General features: G+C 54.9%; 1 protein-coding gene across 2 annotated transcripts in view; it reads right to left on the bottom strand.

The window, feature by feature from the left end:
- Positions 1 to 23,674, bottom strand: part of LOC142244913 (uncharacterized) — a 120,627-nt gene extending 96,953 nt beyond the window's left edge. The window contains exon 1 of one of the 2 annotated variants that reach the window (XM_075317017.1): positions 23,536 to 23,674. The gene's annotated coding sequence lies outside the window, so the exon portion shown is untranslated. Of the gene's footprint in view, positions 1 to 8,356; positions 9,136 to 23,535 lie in introns of those variants that run through there. The other variant, XM_075317016.1, reaches the window with a different exon arrangement.
- Between the last annotated feature and the right edge of the window lie 259 nt (positions 23,675 to 23,933).

Genomic DNA, 23,933 nt, shown 5'->3' with positions numbered 1-23,933 from the left:
CTCAGTGTATATACCCGTATACCACACACTACACCACCAGGACTAGCTCAGTGTATATACCCATATACCATACACTACACCACCAGGACTAGCTCAGTGTATATACCCGTATACCACACACTACACCACCAGGACTAGCTCACTGTATATACCTGTATACCACACACACTACACCACCAGGACTAGCTCAGTGTATATAGCTGTATACCACACACTACACCACCAGGACTAGCTCAGTGTATAAACCTGTATACCACACACTACACCACCAGGACTAGCTCAGGGTATATACCCGTATACCACACACTACACCACCAGGACTAGCTCAGTGTATATAGCTGTATACCACACACTACACCACCAGGACTAGCTCAGTGTATATACCTGTATACCACACACTACACCACCAGGACTAGCTCAGTGTATATACCCGTATACCACACACTACACCACCAGGACTAGCTCAGTGTATAAACCCGTATACCACATACTACACCTCCAGGACTAGCTCAGTGTATATACCTGTATACCACACACTACACCACCAGGACTAGCTCACTGTATATACCCGTATACCACACACTACACCACCAGGACTAGCTCAGTGTATATACCCGTATACCACACACTACACCACCAGGACTAGCTCAGTGTATATACCCGTATACCACATACTACACCTCCAGGACTAGCTCAGTGTATATACCTGTATACCACACACTACACCACCAGGACTAGCTCAGTGTATATACCTGTATACCACACACACTACACCACCAGGACTAGCTCAGTGTATATAGCTGTATACCACACACTACACCACCAGAACTAGCTCAGTGTATATAGCTGTATACCACACACTACACCACCAGGACTAGCTCAGTGTATATAGCTGTATACCACACACACTACACCACCAGGACTAGCTCAGTGTATATAGCTGTATACCACACACTACACCACGAGGACTAGCTCAGTGTATATACCCGTATACCACACACTACACCACCAGGACTAGCTCACTGTATATACCTGTATACCACACACTACACCACCAGGACTAGCTCAGTGTATATACCCGTATACCACACACTACACCACCAGGACTAGTTCACTGTATATACCTGTATACCACACACTACACCACCAGGACTAGTTCAGTGTATATAGCTGTATACCACACACTACACCACCAGGACTAGCTCACTGTATATAGCTGTATACCACACACTACACCACCAGGACTAGCTCAGTGTATATACCCATATACCACACACTACACCACCAGGACTAGCTCAGTGTATATACCCGTATACCGCACACTACACCACCAGGACTACCTCAGTGTATATACCCGTATACCACATACTACACCTCCAGGACTAGCTCAGTGTATATACCTGTATACCACACACTACACCACCAGGACTAGCTCAGTATATACCTGTATACCACACACACTACACCACCAGGACTAGCTCAATGTATATAGCTGTATACCACACACTACACCACCAGGACTAGCTCACTGTATATACCCATATACCACACACTACACCACCAGGACTAGCTCACTGTATATACCTGTATACCACACACTACACCACCAGGACTAGCTCAGTATATACCTGTATACCACACACACTACACCACCAGGACTAGCTCAATGTATATAGCTGTATACCACACACTACACCACCAGGACTAGCTCACTGTATATACCCATATACCACACACTACACCACCAGGACTAGCTCACTGTATATACCTGTATACCACACACTACACCACCAGGACTAGCTCACTGTATATACCCATATAGCACACACTACACCACCAGGACTAGCTCAGTGTATATAGCTGTATACCACACACTACACCACCAGGACTAGCTCAGTGTATATACCCGTATACCACACACTACACCACCAGGACTAGCTCACTGTATATACCTGTATACCACACACTACACCACCAGGACTAGCTCAGTGTATATACCCATATACCACACACTACACCACCAGGACTAGCTCAGGGTATATACCCGTATACCACACACTACACCACCAGGACTAGCTCAGTGTATATACCCGTATACCACACACTACACCACCAGGACTAGCTCACTGTATATACCTGTATACCACACTCTACACCACCAGGACTAGCTCAGTGTATATAGCTGTATACCACACACTACACCACCAGGACTAGCTCAGTGTATATACCCGTATACCACACACTACACCACCAGGACTAGCTCAGTGTATATACCTGTATACCACACACTACACCACCAGGACTAGCTCACTGTATATACCTGTATACCACACACTACACCACCAGGACTAGCTCAGTGTATATATCTGTATACCACACACTACACCACCAGGGCTAGCTCACTGTATATACCCGTATACCACACACTACACCACCAGGACTAGCTCAGTGTATATACCTGTATACCACACACTACACCACCAGGACTAGCTCAGTGTATATACCTGTATACCACACACTACACCACCAGGACTAGCTCAGTGTATATACCCGTATACCACACACTACACCACCAGGACTAGCTCAGTGTATATAGCTGTATATCACACATTACACCACCAGGACTAGCTCAGTGTATATACCCGTATACCACACACTACACCACCAGGACTAGCTCAGTGTATATAGCTGTATACCACACACTACACCACCAGGACTAGCTCAGTGTATATACCTGTATACCACACACACTACACCACCAGGACTAGCTCAGGGTATATACCTGTATACCACACACTACACCACCAGGACTAGCTCAGTGTATATATCTGTATACCACACACTACACCACCAGGACTAGCTCAGTGTATATACCCGTATACCACACACTACACCACCAGGACTAGCTCAGTGTATATACCTGTATACCACACACTACAGCACCAGGACTAGCTCAGTGTATATACCTGTATACCACACACACTAGACCACCAGGACTAGCTCAGTGTATATACCTGTATACCACACACACTACACCACCAGGACTAGCTCAGTGTATATACCCGTATACCACACACTACACCACCAGGACGAGCTCAGTGTATATACCCGTATACCACACACTACACCACCAGGACGAGCTCAGTGTATATACCTGTATACCACACACTACACCACCAGGGCTAGCTCAGTGTATATAGCTGTATACCACACACTACACCACCAGGACTAGCTCAGTGTATATACCCGTATACCACACACTACACCACCAGGACTAGCTCAGTGTATATACCTGTATACCACACACTACACCACCAGGACTAGCTCAGTGTATATAGCTGTATACCACACACTACACCACCAGGACTAGCTCACTGTATATACCTGTATACCACACATTACACCACCAGGACTAGCTCAGTGTATATACCCGTATACCACACACTACACCACCAGGACTAGCTCAGGGTATATACCTGTATACCACACACTACACCACCAGGACTAGCTCAGTGTATATACCCGTATACCACACACTACACCACCAGGACTAGCTCAGGGTATATACCTGTATACCACACACTACACCACCAGGACTAGCTCACTGTATATACCTGTATACCACACACTACACCACCAGGACTAGCTCACTGTATATACCCGTATACCACACACTACACCACCAGGACTAGCTCAGTGTATATACCCGTATACCACACACTACACCACCAGGACTAGCTCAGTGTATATACCCGTATACCACACACTACACCACCAGGACTAGCTCACTGTATATACCTGTATACCACACTCTACACCACCAGGACTAGCTCAGGGTATATACCTGTATACCACACACTACACCACCAGGACTAGCTCAGTGTATATACCCGTATACCACACACTACACCACCAGGACTAGCTCACTGTATATACCCGTATACCACACACTACACCACCAGGACTAGCTCAGTGTATATACCTGTATACCACACATTACACCACCAGGACTAGCTCAGTGTATATACTCGTATACCACACACTACACCACCAGGACTAGCTCAGTGTATATACCTGTATACCACACACTACACCACCAGGACTAGCTCAGTGTATATACCCGTATACCACACACTACACCACCAGGACTAGCTCAGTGTATATACCCATATACCACACACTACACCACCAGGACTAGCTCAGTGTATATACCCGTATACCACACACTACACCACCAGGACTAGCTCACTGTATATACCTGTATACCACACACTACACCACCAGGACTAGCTCAGTGTATATAGCTGTATACCACACACTACACCACCAGGACTAGTTCAGTGTATATAGCTGTATACCACACACTACACCACCAGGACTAGCTCACTGTATATAGCTGTATACCACACACTACACCACCAGGACTAGCTCAGTGTATATACCCATATACCACACACTACACCACCAGGACTAGCTCAGTGTATATACCTGTATACCACACACTACACCACCAGGACTAGCTCAGTGTATATACCCGTATACCACACACTACACCACCAGGACTAGTTCACTGTATATACCTGTATACCACACACTACACCACCAGGACTAGTTCAGTGTATATAGCTGTATACCACACACTACACCACCAGGACTAGCTCACTGTATATAGCTGTATACCACACACTACACCACCAGGACTAGCTCAGTGTATATACCCGTATACCACACACTACACCACCAGGACTAGCTCAGTGTATATACCCGTATACCACATACTACACCTCCAGGACTAGCTCAGTGTATATACCTGTATACCACACACTACACCACCAGGACTAGCTCAGTATATACCTGTATACCACACACACTACACCACCAGGACTAGCTCAATGTATATAGCTGTATACCACACACTACACCACCAGGACTAGCTCACTGTATATACCCATATACCACACACTACACCACCAGGACTAGCTCAGTGTATATAGCTGTATACCACACACTACACCACCAGGACTAGCTCAGTGTATATACCCGTATACCACACACTACACCACCAGGACTAGCTCACTGTATATACCTGTATACCACACACTACACCACCAGGACTAGCTCAGTGTATATACCCGTATACCACACACTACACCACCAGGACTAGTTCACTGTATATACCTGTATACCACACACTACACCACCAGGACTAGTTCAGTGTATATAGCTGTATACCACACACTACACCACCAGGACTAGCTCAGTGTATATAGCTGTATACCACACACTACACCACCAGGACTAGCTCACTGTATATACTCGTATACCACACACTACACCACCAGGACTAGCTCAGTGTATATACCCGTATACCACACACTACACCACCAGGACTAGTTCACTGTATATACCTGTATACCACACACTACACCACCAGGACTAGTTCAGTGTATATAGCTGTATACCACACACTACACCACCAGGACTAGCTCAGTGTATATAGCTGTATACCACACACTACACCACCAGGACTAGCTCACTGTATATACTCGTATACCACACACTACACCACCAGGACTAGCTCAGTGTATATACCTGTATACCACACACTACACCACCAGGACTAGCTCAGTGTATATAGCTGTATACCACACACTACACCACCAGGACTAGCTCAGTGTATATACCTGTATACCACACACTACACCACCAGGACTAGCTCAGTGTATATACCTGTATACCACACACTACACCACCAGGACTAGCTCAGTGTATATAACTGTATACCACACACTAAACCACCAGGACTAGCTCAGTGTATATAGCTGTATACCACACACTACACCACCAGGACTAGCTCAGTGTATATATCTGTATACCACACACTACACCACCAGGACTAGCTCAGTGTATATAGCTGTATACCACATACTACACCACCAAGACTAGCTCAGTGTATATACCCATATACCACACACTACACCACCAGGACTAGCTCAGTGTATATAGCTGTATACCACACACTACACCACCAGGACTAGCTCAGTGTATATACTTGTATACCACACACTACACCACCAGGACTAGCTCAGTGTATATACCCGTATACCACACACTACACCACCAGGACTAGCTCAGTGTATATACCTGTATACCACACACTACACCACCAGGACTAGCTCAGTGTATATACCCGTATACCACACACTACACCACCAGGACTAGCTCAGTGTATATACCCGTATACCACACACTACACCACCAGGACTAGCTCAGTGTATATAGCTGTATACCACACACTACACCACCAGGACTAGCTCAGTGTATATACCCGTATACCACACACTACACCACCAGGACTAGCTCAGTGTATATACCCGTATACCACACACTACACCACCAGGACTAGCTCAGTGTATATACCCGTATACCACACACTACACCACCAGGACTAGCTCAGTGTATATACCCGTATACCACACACTACACCACCAGGACTAGCTCAGTGTATATAGCTGTATACCACACACTACACCACCAGGACTAGCTCAGTGTATATACCCATATACCACACACTACACCACCAGGACTAGCTCAGTGTATATACCTGTATACCACACACTACACCACCAGGACTAGCTCAGTGTATATACCCATATACCACACACTACACCACCAGGACTAGCTCAGTGTATATAGCTGTATACCACACACTACACCACCAGGACTAGCTCAGTGTATATACCCATATACCACACACTACACCACCAGGACTAGCTCACTGTATATACCTGTATACCACACACTACACCACCAGGACTAGCTCAGTGTATATACCCGTATACCACACACTACACCACCAGGACTAGCTCAGTGTATATACCTGTATACCACACACACTACACCACCAGGACTAGCTCAGTGTATATACCTGTATACCACACACACTAGACCACCAGGACTAGCTCAGTGTATATAGCTGTATACCACACACTACACCACCAGGACTAGCTCAGTGTATATAGCTGTATACCACACACTACACCACCAGGACTAGCTCAGTGTATATAGCTGTATACCACACACTACACCACCAGGACTAGCTCACTGTATATACCCGTATACCACACACTACACCACCAGGACTAGCTCACTGTATATACCTGTATACCACACACTACACCACCAGAACTAGCTCAGTGTATATAGCTGTATACCACACACTACACCACCAGGACTAGCTCAGTGTATATACCTGTATACCACACACTACACCACCAGGACTAGCTCACTGTATATACCTGTATACCACACACTACACCACCAGGACTAGCTCACTGTATATACCTGTATACCACACACTACACCACCAGGACTAGCTCACTGTATATACCCGTATACCACACACTACACCACCAGGACTAGCTCACTGTATATACCTGTATACCACACACTACACCACCAGGACTATCACAGTGTATATACCTGTATACATTACTATTCTCATATAGAAGGCTGACTGATGGCATTATTTCCAGTGGTTGCCAGTATAGGTGCCCCCTGCGCAGGTGGAGCAGATCACCTGCCGGCGGCGCTCAGTGGTGAATGTGGCAGCTGCATGATGAGGATGGTTACATTGTTACATTGTTACGTTGTTGCATTGTTTTCATGTAACACGAGGCAGCGAGACAATGACGGCTCCGGTATCCATATCTCCTAGACAATGCCTGCAGTCACTTAAAGGGCCAGTAGCCACCGGCGGGATCACTGGCCCATCGCAGCAGCACTTCAGCAGTTGTTACTCTGCGGTATTATACAAAGCGCTGCGCGGGTGTAAAGTTTTCCTCGGGCCGCTGTGTGGAGGGGATGGCGGCCGCGGCGCTGGCTACGAGTCCAGCAGCAGGACCAGGCGACATCCCTGCTCGCGGCTCCGCTCGTGTCCCCGTAAATTATCACTAATGACAGCGGTAAAGTCACAACCGCGTCATCTCCGGCGCAGAATAATCTCCGGCAACGAGAAAAAAACATTCTTTACAATTTTTACGATCCATTGTCACAAAAAGAAAACCAGGAGAGAAAAAAGCCCCCCAAAAAACAGAAAATGACCCGGTCACAATACGGACAGACCCCGCAGGACGCCCGGCTTTAACCCTTCACATGCGCCCCCGCCTGCGGGTCACGCCAGAGGTCACGGCTGTGGTTACCTGGCTGCCGGATTGTTAGGTATCCACAAGCCTCAGGGGTCCCCGGGGTCACAATGACGTCCCAGCCCTCAGGGTCACCGCACAATGGCATCGTGGCCGGGGGTCTCACCATGACATAGGGCCCAGTGCGGATGTGTTCACACCCCCCTGCTTACCATTCTCAGAAGAGAGGCGTGTGCGGTCATTCTGCGGCGTGGCCCCCATCATCTCGCAGTCCAGCAGGGGAATTCTGCATAGTCCGGGATGCGGGGAGCATTGTTCTGCAGATGGTGGTACCTGCTGCACCTCACAATGAGTGCGGTGGTGGGTGTGTGCTCAGGGTGTGGGTCGGGGTCCCTATAGGTGGGGGGCACGTGCTCTCCGGCTGCAGGTAGGGGGCACGTCCTCGCCGGCTGCAGTTGGGGGAAACGTCCTCGCCGGCTGCAGTTGGGGGAAACGTCCTCGCCGGCTGCAGTTGGGGGAAACGTCCTCGCCGGCTGCAGTTGGGGGGTACGTCCTCGTCGGCTGCAGTTGGGGGGATATGTCCTCGCTGGCTGCAGTTGGGGGGATATGTCCTCGCCGGCTGCAGTTGGGGGGTACGTCCTCGCCGGCTGCAGGTTGGGGGTACGTCCTCGCAGGCTGCAGGTGGGGGGGCAAGTCTTCTCCGGTTGCAGGTGGGGGTACGTCCTTTCCGGTTGCAGGTGGGGGTACGTCCACTCCGGTTGCAGGTGGGGGTACGTCCACTCCCGTTGCAGGTGGGGGTACGTCCACTCCCGTTGCAGGTGGGGGTACGTCCACTCCGGTTGCTGGTGGGGGTAAGTCCTCTCCGGTTGCAGGTGCGCTGCCTCTACCTGGACTGTGGTGTCAGGCGGTCCGGCGGCTTCTTTGTGTGCGGGCTCTGCAGACACTGGCTTTGCATTGAGAATAAGCCTGGAGCTGCCCCCTCCTCCTCCTCCATCACTGCTCACTCCCCTCCTCCTCCTCTCCGCTCTGTCCCTATGAATCAGCTCTGCCCTCCCTCGCTCGCTCGCTCATCTTCCTGAAAGGGTCCAGCTACACTGGCAGCCCTTTTGGTTTCGCTGGTGGTCATGGTAACCGGGGGCAGGGAACCATGGCGGGGTCCCAGGGCCGTCACATGAGCTGTACCGCATCATCCCTGCGGACAATGCAGCATGGATGTCAGGCCTGGGGGGTCCCAGATGTAGGTGGGGTAATATTCCATTTCTAGAGCACCAACATAGTCTGCAGCGCTGTACAATCAGGGAGGACGCTACAAGAGGAAAGAAAATCACATTTTCAAAGAGAAGTTCAAAACCAGACAAACAAAACGAGGGACAAAAAAAAAGAGAAAATAATAAACTGTGCATTCAGTAAAGAACCTGACGCACTGAACATCAGCGTCACCAGGAGGTGTACGGCGAAACCGCAAAGTGCAGATGTCCCAATGTGTCATATGTCCGGAGCCATCGTGTGTGTCCACGACTCTCACCTTCCACTGTTTATTCCAAACACTTCCTCAGGAAGGAGCTAATGAGCCCCTGAAGGAGCATTCATAATAACAGGCGAAACGTATGATCTGGGTTATCACATCATGTCACCGCGCATTGAAAAAACAAAACAGATGAATAAACAGACATGCAAACTTAAATGGATCCAAAATGAAAAGTCTGCAGTCCCCCCGCTGTGTCACTCGTCCTGGTGCACGCACTGTGCGCTGCGAGGATTCAGCGGAGTCACAGCCGGGGACGGTGGTCACGTGGCCGTGAGTGTGTGATATACAGACGCCCAATGAGGAGTCTGTATATCACAATCAATCAATGGGGCTTGTCTTCTGTGTGGGGAGGAGACATTTGGAGGTAGATAGGACGTTTCATCACCTTCATAGGGGGGTTCACAGCAGCTCTGATCGCTGCTGTTACAGGCAGATGGCTGATGTATAATGCAGCTCCTGAGCTGGCACCATACCCACGCACCAGACATACACCGTACATGTAGAGCAGAAGTCAGGAAGGGGTTAAAAAAAAACGATCGAAAGGATATCTCAAAGTACCTGTTTGATAAAGGAATGTCAGTGAGACACTTATCACATTTTGCAGCACAATGTGACCGTCTGAATTCATCATCTCCTGGTTCAGACGGTCATGGCCAGGACACCGGGAAGTGATGGAGGAGCTGCCGCACGTTCCAGCGTTCCTTCATGGAGGAGCTTCCGCACGTTCCAGCGTTCCTTCATGGAGGAGCTTCCGCACGTTCCAGCGTTCCTTCATGGAGGAGCTTCCGCACGTTCCAGCGTTCCTTCATGGAGGAGCTTCCGCACGTTCCAGCGTTCCTTCATGGAGGAGCTGCCGCACGTTCCTGCGTTCCTTCATGGAGGAGCTTCCGCACGTTCCAGCGTTCCTTCATGGAGGAGCTGCCGCACGTTCCAGCATTCCTTCATGGAGGAGCTGCCGCACGTTCCAGCGTTCCTTCATGGAGGAGCTGCCGCACGTTCCAGCGTTCCTTCATGGAGGAGCTGCCGCACGTTCCAGCATTCCTTCATGGAGGAGCTGCCGCACGTTCCAGCGTTCCTTCATGGAGGAGCTGCCGCACGTTCCAGCGTTCCTTCATGGAGGAGCTGCCGCACGTTCCAGCGTTCCTTCATGGAGGAGCTGCCGCACGTTCCAGCGTTCCTTCATGGAGGAGCTTCCGCACGTTCCAGCGTTCCTTCATAGAGGAGCTGCCGCATGTTCCAGCGTTCCTTCGTGGAGGAGCTGCCGCACGTTCCAGCGTTCCTTCATGGAGGAGCTGCCGCACGTTCCAGCGTTCCTTCATGGAGGAGCTGCCGCACGTTCCAGCGTTCCTTCATGGAGGAGCTGCCGCACGTTCCAGCGTTCCTTCATGGAGGAGCTGCCGCATGTTCCAGCGTTCCTTCATAGAGGAGCTGCTGCACGTTCCAGCGTTCCTTCATAGAGGAGCTGCCGCACGTTCCAGCGTTCCTTCGTGGAGGAGCTGCCGCACGTTCCAGCGTTCCTTCATGGAGGAGCTGCCGCACGTTCCAGCGTTCCTTCATAGAGGAGCTGCCGCACGTTCCAGCGTTCCTTCCTGGAGGAGCTGCCGCACGTTCCAGCGTTCCTTCATAGAGGAGCTGCTGCACGTTCCAGCGTTCCTTCATGGAGGAGCTGCCGCACGTTCCAGCGTTCCTTCATGGAGGAGCTGCCGCACGTTCCAGCGTTCCTTCATGGAGGAGCTGCCGCACGTTCCAGCGTTCCTTCATAGAGGAGCTGCTGCACGTTCCAGCGTTCCTTCATAGAGGAGTTGCCGCACGTTCCAGCGTTCCTTCATGGAGGAGCTGCCGCACGTTCCACCGTTCCTTCATGGAGGAGCTGCCGCACGTTCCAGCGTTCCTTCGTGGAGGAGCTGCCGCACGTTCCAGCGTTCCTTCATGGAGGAGCTGCCGCACGTTCCAGCGTTCCTTCATAGAGGAGTTGCCGCACGTTCCAGCGTTCCTTCATGGAGGAGCTGCCGCACGTTCCACCGTTCCTTCATGGAGGAGCTGCCGCACGTTCCAGCGTTCCTTCGTGGAGGAGCTGCCGCACGTTCCAGCGTTCCTTCATGGAGGAGCTGCCGCACGTTCCAGCGTTCCTTCATAGAGGAGCTGCCACACGTTCCAGCGTTCCTTCATGGAGGAGCTGCCGCACGTTCCAGCGTTCCTTCATAGAGGAGCTGCCGCACGTTCCAGCGTTCCTTCATGGAGGAGCTGCCGCACGTTCCAGCGTTCCTTCGTGGAGGAGCTGCCGCACGTTCCAGCGTTCCTTCATGGAGGAGCTGCCGCACGTTCCAGCGTTCCTTCATGGAGGAGCTGCCGCACGTTCCAGCGATCCTTCGTGGAAGAGCTGTTGCACGTTCCAGCGTTCCTTCATGGAGGAGCTGCCGCACGTTCCAGCGTTCCTTCGTGGAGGAGCTGCCGCACGTTCCAGCGTTCCTTCGTGGAGGAGCTGCCGCACGTTCCAGCGTTCCTTCATGGAAGAGCTGCCGCACGTTCCAGCCTTCCTTCGTGGAGGAGCTGCCGCACGTTCCAGCATTCCTTCGTGGAAGAGCTGTCGCACGTTCCAGCGTTCCTTCATGGAGGAGCTGCCGCACGTTCCAGCGTTCCTTCGTGGAGGAGCTGCCGCACGTTCCAGCGTTCCTTCATGGAAGAGCTGCCGCACGTTCCAGCATTCCTTCCTGGAGGAGCTGCCGCACGTTCCAGCGTTCCTTCATGGAGGAGCTGCCGCACGTTCCAGCGTTCCTTCGTGGAGGAGCTGCCGCACGTTCCAGCATTCCTTCATGGAAGAGCTGCCGCACGTTCCAGCATTCCTTCCTGGAGGAGCTGCCGCACGTTCCAGCGTTCCTTCATGGAGGAGCTGCCGCACGTTCCAGCGTTCCTTCATGGAGGAGCTGCCGCACGTTCCAGCGTTCCTTCATGGAGGAGCTGCCGCACGTTCCAGCGTTCCTTCCTGGAGGAGCTGCTGCACGTTACAGCGTTCCTTCATGGAGGATCTGCCGCACGTTCCAGCGTTCCTTCCTGGAGGAGCTGCCGCACGTTCCAGCGTTCCTTCCTGGAGGAGCTGCTGCACGTTACAGCGTTCCTTCATGGAGGATCTGCCGCACGTTCCAGCGTTCCTTCATGGAGGAGCTGCGGCACGTTCCAGTGTTCCTTCATGGAGGAGCTGCCGCACGTTCCAGCGTTCCTTCATGGAGGAGCTGCCGCACGTTCCAGCGTTCCTTCATGGAGGAGCTGCCGCACGTTCCAGCGTTCCTTCATAGAGGAGTTGCCGCACGTTCCAGCGTTCCTTCATAGAGGAGCTGCCGCACGTTCCAGCGTTCCTTCATGGAGGAGCTGCCGCACGTTCCAGCGTTCCTTCATGGAGGAGCTGCCGCACGTTCCAGCGTTCCTTCATGGAGGAGCTGCCGCACGTTCCAGCGTTCCTTCATAGAGGAGCTGCCGCACGTTACAGCGTTCCTTCATAGAGGAGCTGCCGCATGTTCCAGCGTTCCTTCATGGAGGAGCTGCCGCACGTTCCAGCGTTCCTTCATAGAGGAGCTGCCGCACGTTCCAGCGTTCCTTCATGGAGGAGCTGCCGCACGTTCCAGCGTTCCTTCGTGGAGGAGCTGCCGCACGTTCCAGCGTTCCTTCGTGGAGGAGCTGCCGCACGTTCCAGCGTTCCTTCATGGAGGAGCTGCCGCACATTCCAGCGTTCCTTCGTGGAGGAGCTGCCGCACGTTCCAGCGTTCCTTCGTGGAGGAGCTGCCGCACGTTCCAGCGTTCCTTCGTGGAGGAGCTGCCGCACGTTCCAGCGTTCCTTCATGGAAGAGCTGCCGCACGTTCCAGCCTTCCTTCGTGGAGGAGCTGCCGCACGTTCCAGCATTCCTTCGTGGAAGAGCTGTCGCACGTTCCAGCGTTCCTTCATGGAGGAGCTGCCGCACGTTCCAGCGTTCCTTCGTGGAGGAGCTGCCGCACGTTCCAGCATTCCTTCATGGAAGAGCTGCCGCACGTTCCAGCATTCCTTCCTGGAGGAGCTGCCGCACGTTCCAGCGTTCCTTCATGGAGGAGCTGCCGCACGTTCCAGCGTTCCTTCATGGAGGAGCTGCCGCACGTTCCAGCGTTCCTTCATGGAGGAGCTGCCGCACGTTCCAGCGTTCCTTCATGGAGGAGCTTCCGCACGTTCCAGCGTTCCTTCATGGAGGAGCTGCCGCACGTTCCAGCGTTCCTTCCTGGAGGAGCTGCTGCACGTTACAGCGTTCCTTCATGGAGGATCTGCCGCACGTTCCAGCGTTCCTTCCTGGAGGAGCTGCCGCACGTTCCAGCGTTCCTTCCTGGAGGAGCTGCCGCACGTTCCAGCGTTCCTTCCTGGAGGAGCTGCTGCACGTTACAGCGTTCCTTCATGGAGGATCTTCCGCACGTTCCAGCGTTCCTTCATGGAGGAGCTGCGGCACGTTCCAGCGTTCCTTCATGGAGGAGCTGCCGCACGTTCCAGCGTTCCTTCGTGGAGGAGCTGCCGCACGTTCCAGCGTTCCTTCATGGAGGAGCTGCCGCACGTTCCAGCGTTCCTTCATGGAGGAGCTGCCGCACGTTCCAGCGTTCCTTCGTGGAGGAGCTGCCGCACGTTCCAGCGTTCCTTCGTGGAGGAGCTGCCGCACGTTCCAGCGTTCCTTCGTGGAGGAGCTGCCACACGTTCCAGCGTTCCTTCATGGAAGAGCTGCCGCACGTTCCAGCCTTCCTTCGTGGAGGAGCTGCCGCACGTTCCAGCATTCCTTCGTGGAAGAGCTGTCGCACGTTCCAGCGTTCCTTCATGGAGGAGCTGCCGCACGTTCCAGCGTTCCTTCGTGGAGGAGCTGCCGCACGTTCCAGCATTCCTTCATGGAAGAGCTGCCGCACGTTCCAGCATTCCTTCCTGGAGGAGCTGCCGCACGTTCCAGCGTTCCTTCATGGAGGAGCTGCCGCACGTTCCAGCGTTCCTTCGTGGAGGAGCTGCCGCACGTTCCAGCATTCCTTCATGGAAGAGCTGCCGCACGTTCCAGCATTCCTTCCTGGAGGAGCTGCCGCACGTTCCAGCGTTCCTTCATGGAGGAGCTGCCGCACGTTCCAGCGTTCCTTCGTGGAGAGCTGCTGCACGTTCCAGCGTTCCTTCATGGAGGAGCTGCCGCACGTTCCAGCGTTCCTTCCTGGAGGAGCTGCCGCACGTTCCAGCGTTCCTTCGTGGAGGAGCTGCCGCACGTTCCAGCGTTCCTTCGTGGAGGAGCTGCCGCACGTTCCAGCGTTCCTTCGTGGAGGAGCTGCCGCACGTTCCAGCGTTCCTTCATGGAAGAGCTGCCGCACGTTCCAGCCTTCCTTCGTGGAGGAGCTGCCGCACGTTCCAGCATTCCTTCGTGGAAGAGCTGTCGCACGTTCCAGCGTTCCTTCATGGAGGAGCTGCCGCACGTTCCAGCGTTCCTTCGTGGAGGAGCTGCCGCACGTTCCAGCATTCCTTCATGGAAGAGCTGCCGCACGTTCCAGCATTCCTTCCTGGAGGAGCTGCCGCACGTTCCAGCGTTCCTTCATGGAGGAGCTGCCGCACGTTCCAGCGTTCCTTCATGGAGGAGCTGCCGCACGTTCCAGCGTTCCTTCGTGGAGGAGCTGCCGCACGTTCCAGCATTCCTTCATGGAAGAGCTGCCGCACGTTCCAGCATTCCTTCCTGGAGGAGCTGCCGCACGTTCCAGCGTTCCTTCATGGAGGAGCTGCCGCACGTTCCAGCGTTCCTTCATGGAGGAGCTGCCGCACGTTCCAGCGTTCCTTCGTGGAGAGCTGCTGCACGTTCCAGCGTTCCTTCATGGAGGAGCTGCCGCACGTTCCAGCGTTCCTTCCTGGAGGAGCTGCCGCACGTTCCAGCGTTCCTTCATGGAGGAGCTGCCGCACGTTCCAGCGTTCCTTCATGGAGGAGCTGCCGCACGTTCCAGCGTTCCTTCATGGAGGAGCTGCCGCACGTTGCAGCGTTCCTTCGTGGAGGAGCTGCCGCACGTTCCAGCATTCCTTCATGGAAGAGCTGCCGCACGTTCCAGCATTCCTTCCTGGAGGAGCTGCCGCACGTTCCAGCGTTCCTTCATGGAGGAGCTGCCGCACGTTCCAGCGTTCCTTCATGGAGGAGCTGCCGCACGTTCCAGCGTTCCTTCGTGGAGAGCTGCTGCACGTTCCAGCGTTCCTTCATGGAGGAGCTGCCGCACGTTCCAGCGTTCCTTCCTGGAGGAGCTGCCGCACGTTCCAGCGTTCCTTCATGGAGGAGCTGCCGCACGTTCCAACGTTCCTTCATGGAGGAGCTGCCGCACGTTCCAGCGTTCCTTCATGGAGGAGCTGTCGCACGTTCCAGCGTTCCTTCATGGAGGAGCTGCCGCACGTTCCAGCGTTCCTTCATGGAGGAGCTGCCGCACGTTCCAGCGTTCCTTCGTGGAGGAGCTGCCGCACGTTCCAGCGTTCCTTCATGGAGGAGCTGCCGCACGTTCCGGCGTTCCTTCATGGAGGAGCTGCCGCACGTTCCAGCGTTCCTTCATGGAGGAGCTGCCGCACGTTCCAGCGTTCCTTCATGGAGGAGCTGCCGCACGTTCCAGCGTTCCTTCGTGGAGGAGCTGCCGCACGTTCCAGCATTCCTTCATGGAAGAGCTGCCGCACGTTCCAGCATTCCTTCATGGAAGAGCTGCCGCACATTCCAGCATTCCTTCCTGGAGGAGCTGCCGCACATTCCAGCGTTCCTTCATGGAGGAGCTGCCGCACGTTCCAGCGTTCCTTCATGGAGGAGCTGCCGCACGTTCCAGCGTTCCTTCGTGGAGGAGCTGCCGCACGTTCCAGCATTCCTTCATGGAAGAGCTGCCGCACGTTCCAGCATTCCTTCCTGGAGGAGCTGCCGCACGTTCCAGCGTTCCTTCATGGAGGAGCTGCCGCACGTTCCAGCGTTCCTTCATGGAGGAGCTGCCGCACGTTCCAGCGTTCCTTCGTGGAGAGCTGCTGCACGTTCCAGCGTTCCTTCATGGAGGAGCTGCCGCACGTTCCAGCGTTCCTTCCTGGAGGAGCTGCCGCACGTTCCAGCGTTCCTTCATGGAGGAGCTGCCGCACGTTCCAGCGTTCCTTCATGGAGGAGCTGCCGCACGTTCCAGCGTTCCTTCATGGAGGAGCTGCCGCACGTTGCAGCGTTCCTTCGTGGAGGAGCTGCCGCACGTTCCAGCATTCCTTCATGGAAGAGCTGCCGCACGTTCCAGCATTCCTTCCTGGAGGAGCTGCCGCACGTTCCAGCGTTCCTTCATGGAGGAGCTGCCGCACGTTCCAGCGTTCCTTCATGGAGGAGCTGCCGCACGTTCCAGCGTTCCTTCGTGGAGAGCTGCCGCACGTTCCAGCGTTCCTTCATGGAGGAGCTGCCGCACGTTCCAGCGTTCCTTCCTGGAGGAGCTGCCGCACGTTCCAGCGTTCCTTCATGGAGGAGCTGCCGCACGTTCCAGCGTTCCTTCATGGAGGAGCTGCCGCACGTTCCAGCGTTCCTTCATGGAGGAGCTGTCGCACGTTCCAGCGTTCCTTCATGGAGGAGCTGCCGCACGTTCCAGCGTTCCTTCATGGAGGAGCTGCCGCACGTTCCAGCGTTCCTTCGTGGAGGAGCTGCCGCACGTTCCAGCGTTCCTTCATGGAGGAGCTGCCGCACGTTCCGGCGTTCCTTCATGGAGGAGCTGCCGCACGTTCCAGCGTTCCTTCATGGAGGAGCTGCCGCACGTTCCAGCGTTCCTTCATGGAGGAGCTGCCGCACGTTCAGCGTTCCTTCCTGGAGGAGCTGCCGCACGTTCCAGCGTTCCTTCATGGAGGAGCTGCCGCACGTTCCAGCGTTCCTTCATGGAGGAGCTGCCGCACGTTCCAGCGTTCCTTCATAGAGGAGCTGCCGCACGTTCCAGCGTTCCTTCGTGGAGGAGCTGCCGCACGTTCCAGCGTTCCTTCATGGAGGAGCTGCCGCACGTTCCAGCGTTCCTTCATGGAGGAGCTGCCGCACGTTCCAGCGTTCCTTCCTGGAGGAGCTGCTGCACGTTCCAGCGTTCCTTCATGGAGGAGCTGCCGCACTTTTCAGCGTTCCTTCATGGAGGAGCTGCCGCACGTTCCAGCGTTCCTTCATGGAGGAGCTGCCGCACGTTCCAGCGTTCCTTCGTGGAGAGCTGCTGCACGTTCCAGCGTTCCTTCATGGAGGAGCTGCCGCACGTTCAGCGTTCCTTCCTGAAGGAGCTGCCGCACGTTCCAGCGTTCCTTCATGGAGGAGCTGCCGCACGTTCCAGCGTTCCTTCGTGGAGGAGCTGCCGCACGTTCCAGCATTCCTTCATAGAGGAGCTGCCGCACGTTCCAGCGTTCCTTCGTGGAGGAGCTGCCGCACGTTCCAGCGTTCCTTCATGGAGGAGCTGCCACACGTTCCAGCATTCCTTCATAGAGGAGCTGCTGCACGTTCCAGCGTTCCTTCATGGAGGAGCTGCCGCACATTCAGCGTTCCTTCCTGGAGGAGCTGCCGCACGTTCCAGCGTTCCTTCATGGAGGAGCTGCCGCACGTTCCAGCGTTCCTTCCTGGAGGAGCTGCCGCACGTTCCAGCGTTCCTTCGTGGATGAGCTGCCGCACGTTCCAGCGTTCCTTCGTGGAGGAGCTGCCGCACGTTCCAGCGTTCCTTCGTGGATGAGCTGCCGCACGTTCCAGCGTTCCTTCGTGGAGGAGCTGCCGCACGTTCCAGCGTTCCTTCGTGGAGGGGCTGCCGCACGTTCCAGCGTTCCTTCGTGGAGGAGCTGCCGCACGTTCCAGCGTTCCTTCGTGGAGGAGCTGCCGCACGTTCCAGTGTTCCTTCGTGGAGGAGCTGCCGCACGTTCCAGCGTTCCTTCGTGGAGGAGCTGCCGCACGTTCCAGCGTTCCTTCATGGAGCAGCGGCCGCACGTTCCAGCGTTCCTTCGTGGAGGAGCTGCCGCACGTTCCAGCGTTCCTTCATGGAGCAGCGGCCGCACGTTCCAGCGTTCCTTCGTGGAGGAGCTGCCGCACATTCCAGCGTTCCTTCGTGGAGGAGCTGCCGCACGTTCCAGCGTTCCTTCATGGAGGAGCTGCCGCACGTTCCAGCGTTCCTTCGTGGAGGAGCTGCCGCACGTTCCAGTGTTCCTTCGTGGAGGAGCTGCCGCACGTTCCAGCGTTCCTTCGTGGAGGAGCTGTCGCACGTTCCAGCGTTCCTTCATGGAGCAGCGGCCGCACGTTCCAGCGTTCCTTCGTGGAGGAGCTGCCGCACGTTCCAGCGTTCCTTCATGGAGCAGCGGCCGCACGTTCCAGCGTTCCTTCGTGGAGGAGCTGCCGCACATTCCAGCGTTCCTTCATGGAGGAGCTGCCGCACGTTCCAGCGTTCCTTCGTGGAGGAGCTGCCGCACGTTCCAGCGTTCCTTCATGGAGGAGCTGCCGCACGTTCCAGCGTTCCTTCATGGAGGAGCTGCCGCACTTTCCAGCGTTCCTTCATGGAGGAGCTGCCGCACGTTCCAGCGTTCCTTCATGGAGGAGCTGCCGCACGTTCCACCGTTCCTTCATGGAGGAGCTGCCGCACGTTCCAGCGTTCCTCATCCTCGCTGTCCTTGTAGTGGACCGTTCCATGAGGTTCATGTTTGGGCTGGAGACGTCGTCTGCCCGGATCTTTCTGGACTTGACTCCATCTATCCTCTCATTTAATAAGACACTTGGATCCTGAAGCTTTGTTACAGGTAAATCCGACCACAAATCCCTCTCCGCAGGTTATTGGGGTCACTCGTGTCCTCCTGGTAAACCCCGGACGTCGGTGCGGTTTTCCTTCAGTAATTGCTCCATTGTAGCTGGAGGTGGCCCTGGTGCACGTTGACCTCTGAGGGTCTGCCTCGTCTCGCAGGGTCCGGGCTGCGACGCTGCTCGCTCTGATACCATAACACTTAGTACACTGAACAAAATATAAACTCACCTACGTGAAGCAAATGGTGGTCACACCAGATACTGTTTTTGTGACCCCGCCCAATCCTGAAAAACTGCAGATTTTAGAGTGACCTTTTATTGTGGCCAGCCTAAGGCACACCTGTGCAATATTCATGCTGGCTGGCCGAAGGTACATTTGTGCAATATTCATGCTGGCCAGCCTAAGATACACCTGTGCAATATTCATGCTGGCCGGCCTAAGGTAGACCTGTGCAATATTCATGCTGGCCAGCCTAAGGCACACCTGTGCAATATTCCTGCTGGCCAGCCTAAGGTGCACCTGTGCAATATTCATGCTGGCCAGCCTAAGGCGCACCTGTGCAATATTTATGCTTGCCAGCCTAAGGCGCACCTGTGCAATATTCATGCTGACCAGCGTAAGACACAGCTGTAAAATTTTCATGCTGGTCAGTCTAATGCGCACCTGTGCAATATTCATGCTGGCCAGCCTAAGGCACACCTGTGCAATATTCCTGCTGGCCAGCCTAAGGTGCACCTGTGCAATATTCATGCTGGCCAGCCTAAGGCGCACCTGTGCAATATTTATGCTTGCCAGCCTAAGGCGCACCTGTGCAATATTCATGCTGACCAGCGTAAGACACAGCTGTAAAATTTTCATGCTGGTCAGTCTAATGCGCACCTGTGCAATATTCATGCTGGCCAGCCTAAGGCGCACCTGTGCGTTACGCTGACCAGCCTAAGGCGCACCTGTGAAATAATCATCATGCTGGCCAGCCTAAGGCACACCTGTGCAATAATCTTCTAATCAGTATCTTGATATGCTGCACCTGTGAGGTGGATGGATCATCTCCACAGAGAAGAGCTCACAAACAGAGTTACACAAATTTGTGAATAATATTTGAAAGATAAAGACCTTTTGTGTCCATAGAAAAAGTCTTAGTTCATCTCATGAAAAAACAGAGAGAAATAAGAGTTGTGTCTATATTTTTGCATCATTTTTCTACTCCTTTCTCATTTCTCCAGAATTCTCTTTACTCTTCATCTTCACATTCGTCATCGGTTTCCTTTCAGTGATTCTATAATGATGAATTTGGTCCCGGAGCCGGCGGAGGAGCGGTCATGGGTTCTGTGCCTGATATTACTGCAGATTAGTCTGGTGACTCTTACAGGGGGTTGAATACTTTTGCAGAGGTATGACTTGTACAGAATATGCACATTATATTCAGACTTTGTACAGAACATGGTGCGTTGGTGTTATGGCTCCTTTGCTCTGTGACGGTCCCCATCATTTTCCGCACGCGGCCCCTTCGGCATGATCTGAGCGGCCGCTTTCCTTTCCTCTGATTTCTTCTACAATATGTCCTCTTTATGGACAAGAGGAGGCTTGCAGCGTGGGGCTGGGCGCACGGCCTCCGCTGACTACAGCTCATTACACCCTTCATTGAAGGCTCCTCCGCTCTTTGTCATCGTCTTTGTAGAGTTTTGCGCGGCGGCTCCACCCTGGAACCTTCTCCTGACTTTCCGGGGATCACACATCATTTTCCAGGCCATTAGTGATAACTCTTGTGGCTTCATTTTCCTCCTCTTCTTCCAAGATGCAAGTGTGGGATGGTATGGACGCCTGGCCGCGGGGGTCCGCACTCCTACCCCGGAGAGAGTCAGTGTGTGTGGGTCTTCAGGCGGGGTGTGTGACACTTACTATTCTCTTTGGGTCGGTGTCCTTCACCTGCAGTCGGTCCCTGTCATTGGATGCCACCCTCTGACGCCTCGTCATTGTGTGGGATGGTACGGATGCAAGGCCGCGGGGGTCCGCACTCCTACCCCGGAGAGAGTCAGTGTGTATGGGTCTTCAGGCAGGGTGTGTGACACTTACTATTCTCTTTGGGTCGGTGTCCTCCACCCGCAGCCGGTCCCCGTTGTAGGAGCCAGACCCGTAAGCTGTTACCTCTGGGTTCCCGGACTGGCTCCTGCCACCATGCCACGTCTTTACTCCTCGAACCCTTCTGCAGCACTTGCCTCACCAGGTCCGTCTCTCTAACCACCCACCGGCCATCGGTCACTCCTTCTCCTATCTCACCTAACATCTAATCCCCCGCTGCTCTTGCCGCCCGCTAGGTGGTGCTGGCCAATAGACGGTCCCGGCTCTGCTACATCGGGGATCCGTGCTTAACAGTGAATCTGGTGCCTAAAACCCATTATTTTCACAACACAAACAGCATAAAAGTGTGTGGTGTGGGGGGGGGGGGGGGGGGGTGCGCCTCTTACAGGAGCCTTTTTATATTTTTCAATCTCAGCTCTTGTTTGGTGCTGGAAAAAAAAACCTCTAAAACCAGTGAAATGGAAGAAAACAGTCGTGTCACCATTGATATTTTTTCGGTTTAGTTTTTGCAACTTTTGTCATTTCCATGGCAGTTTCAGGAACCTCTGTCAGCATCGGCAGCGCTGAGAAGCCGTGGCAGAACAGCGTGGCAGGGCACAGCTGTGGAGGAGCCGGGGCAGGACGGGGCGGCAGGGCACAGCTGTGGAGGAGCCGGGGCAGGACGGGGCGGCAGGGCAGAGCTGTGGAGGAGCCGGGGCAGGACGGGGCGGCAGGGCAGAGCTGTGGAGGAGCCGGGGCAGGACGGGGCGGCAGGGCAGAGCTGTGGAGGAGCCGGGGCAGGACGGGGCGGCAGGGCAGAGCTGTGGAGGAGCCGGGGCAGGACGGGGCGGCAGGGCAGAGCTGTGGAGGAGCCGGGGCAGGACGGGGTGGCAGGGCGGAGCTGTGGAGGAGCCGGGGCAGGACGGGGTGGCAGGGCAGTGGTGTGGAGGAGCCGGGGCAGGACGGGGTGGCAGGGCAGAGCTGTGGAGGAGCCGGGGCAGGACGGGGCGGCAGGGCAGAGCTGTGGAGGAGCCGGGGCAGGACGGGGGTGGCAGGGCAGAGCTGTGGAGGAGCCGGGGCAGGACGGGGTGGCAGGGCAGTGGTGTGGAGGAGCCGGGGCAGGACGGGGTGGCAGGGCAGAGCTGTGGAGGAGCCGGGGCAGGACGGGGCGGCAGGGCAGAGCTGTGGAGGAGCCGGGGCAGGACGGGGCGGCAGGGCAGAGCTGTGGAGGAGCCGGGGCAGGACGGGGTGGCAGGGCAGTGGTGTGGAGGAGCCGGGGCAGGACGGGGCGGCAGGGCAGAGCTGTGGAGGAGCCGGGGCAGGACGGGGTGGCAGGGCAGTGGTGTGGAGGAGCCGGGGCAGGACGGGGCGGCAGGGCAGAGCTGTGGAGGAGCCGGGGCAGGACGGGGCGGCAGGGCAGAGCTGTGGAGGAGCCGGGGCAGGACGGGGTGGCAGGGCAGTGGTGTGGAGGAGCCGGGGCAGGACGGGGTGGCAGGGCAGTGGTGTGGAGGAGCCGGGGCAGGACGGGATGGCAGGGCAGAGCTGTGGAGGAGCCGGGGCAGGACGGGGCGGCAGGGCAGTGGTGTGGAGGAGCCGGGGCAGGACGGGGTGGCAGGGCAGTGGTGTGGAGGAGCCGGGGCAGGACGGGATGGCAGGGCAGTGGTGTGGAGGAGCCAGGGCAGGACGCTGGGACAGGATGGTGGGGCAGGACGGCGGGGTCACATGACAAATTCACTAAAAGCGCTGATATTCTTTACACCAGGACTGTTACTCCCGTCTGAGTAACGATCTGATGAGGCGCACGGAGGCGCACACCTGTGATAATGCGCCTCTTAATGAACGGGGTCTGTCTTCGTCCTGCCCCTCATTAAGACGGATGCGAAAAACTATGGGGGCTAAGTGCAGATCGTGGCGGCACTTCTGCCATCGCTGCAGGGGCAGCACAAGCCGGGCACGATGTACGGGCACCACAGGGGCACATTTACAATCTTTACCTTGTGCTCATTTCTATAGGTGACGATCGTCCGAGCTGCTGCAGATTAATTCCCAGAACGGACTCACCTTTTTGGAGACTTCTGCTGTCCCCGCACCATGGCAGCTGCAGCGCCCCGTCCTTCTGGATCCGCAATATGCCCAATGTAAAGAGGGGCGCTGTACGGGGAGAATCTATAAGATTTTTTGCTTTTTAGGCTTCTCTTTGGCCCTGAAGGAAAAAAAAAAAAAAAAAAAAAAAAAAAACATTTTGAGCTGAATCTACATCTGATTGTGGAGAAATAAATAAATCCCATTTGTAATAAGATTGTGTTTTGCTGCAGGGACGTCCACGCCGCGCCCCGCACAGAGCTCCTGACACGGGGGGCACTCTATGGTGGAGGGGCGTATCTACCATTTAGGCAACTTGAGGGCTCCATTAATGCAACCTGGCATCCACAACCTGCGCCACAGAAACCCCTGCTCCA

This window comes from Anomaloglossus baeobatrachus, chromosome 7 (assembly GCF_048569485.1).
Source record: "Anomaloglossus baeobatrachus isolate aAnoBae1 chromosome 7, aAnoBae1.hap1, whole genome shotgun sequence".
Taxonomy (NCBI): domain Eukaryota; kingdom Metazoa; phylum Chordata; class Amphibia; order Anura; family Aromobatidae; genus Anomaloglossus; species Anomaloglossus baeobatrachus.
Note: the sequence above shows the minus strand (reverse complement) of the source record. Positions and strands in the feature narration are given on the sequence as shown.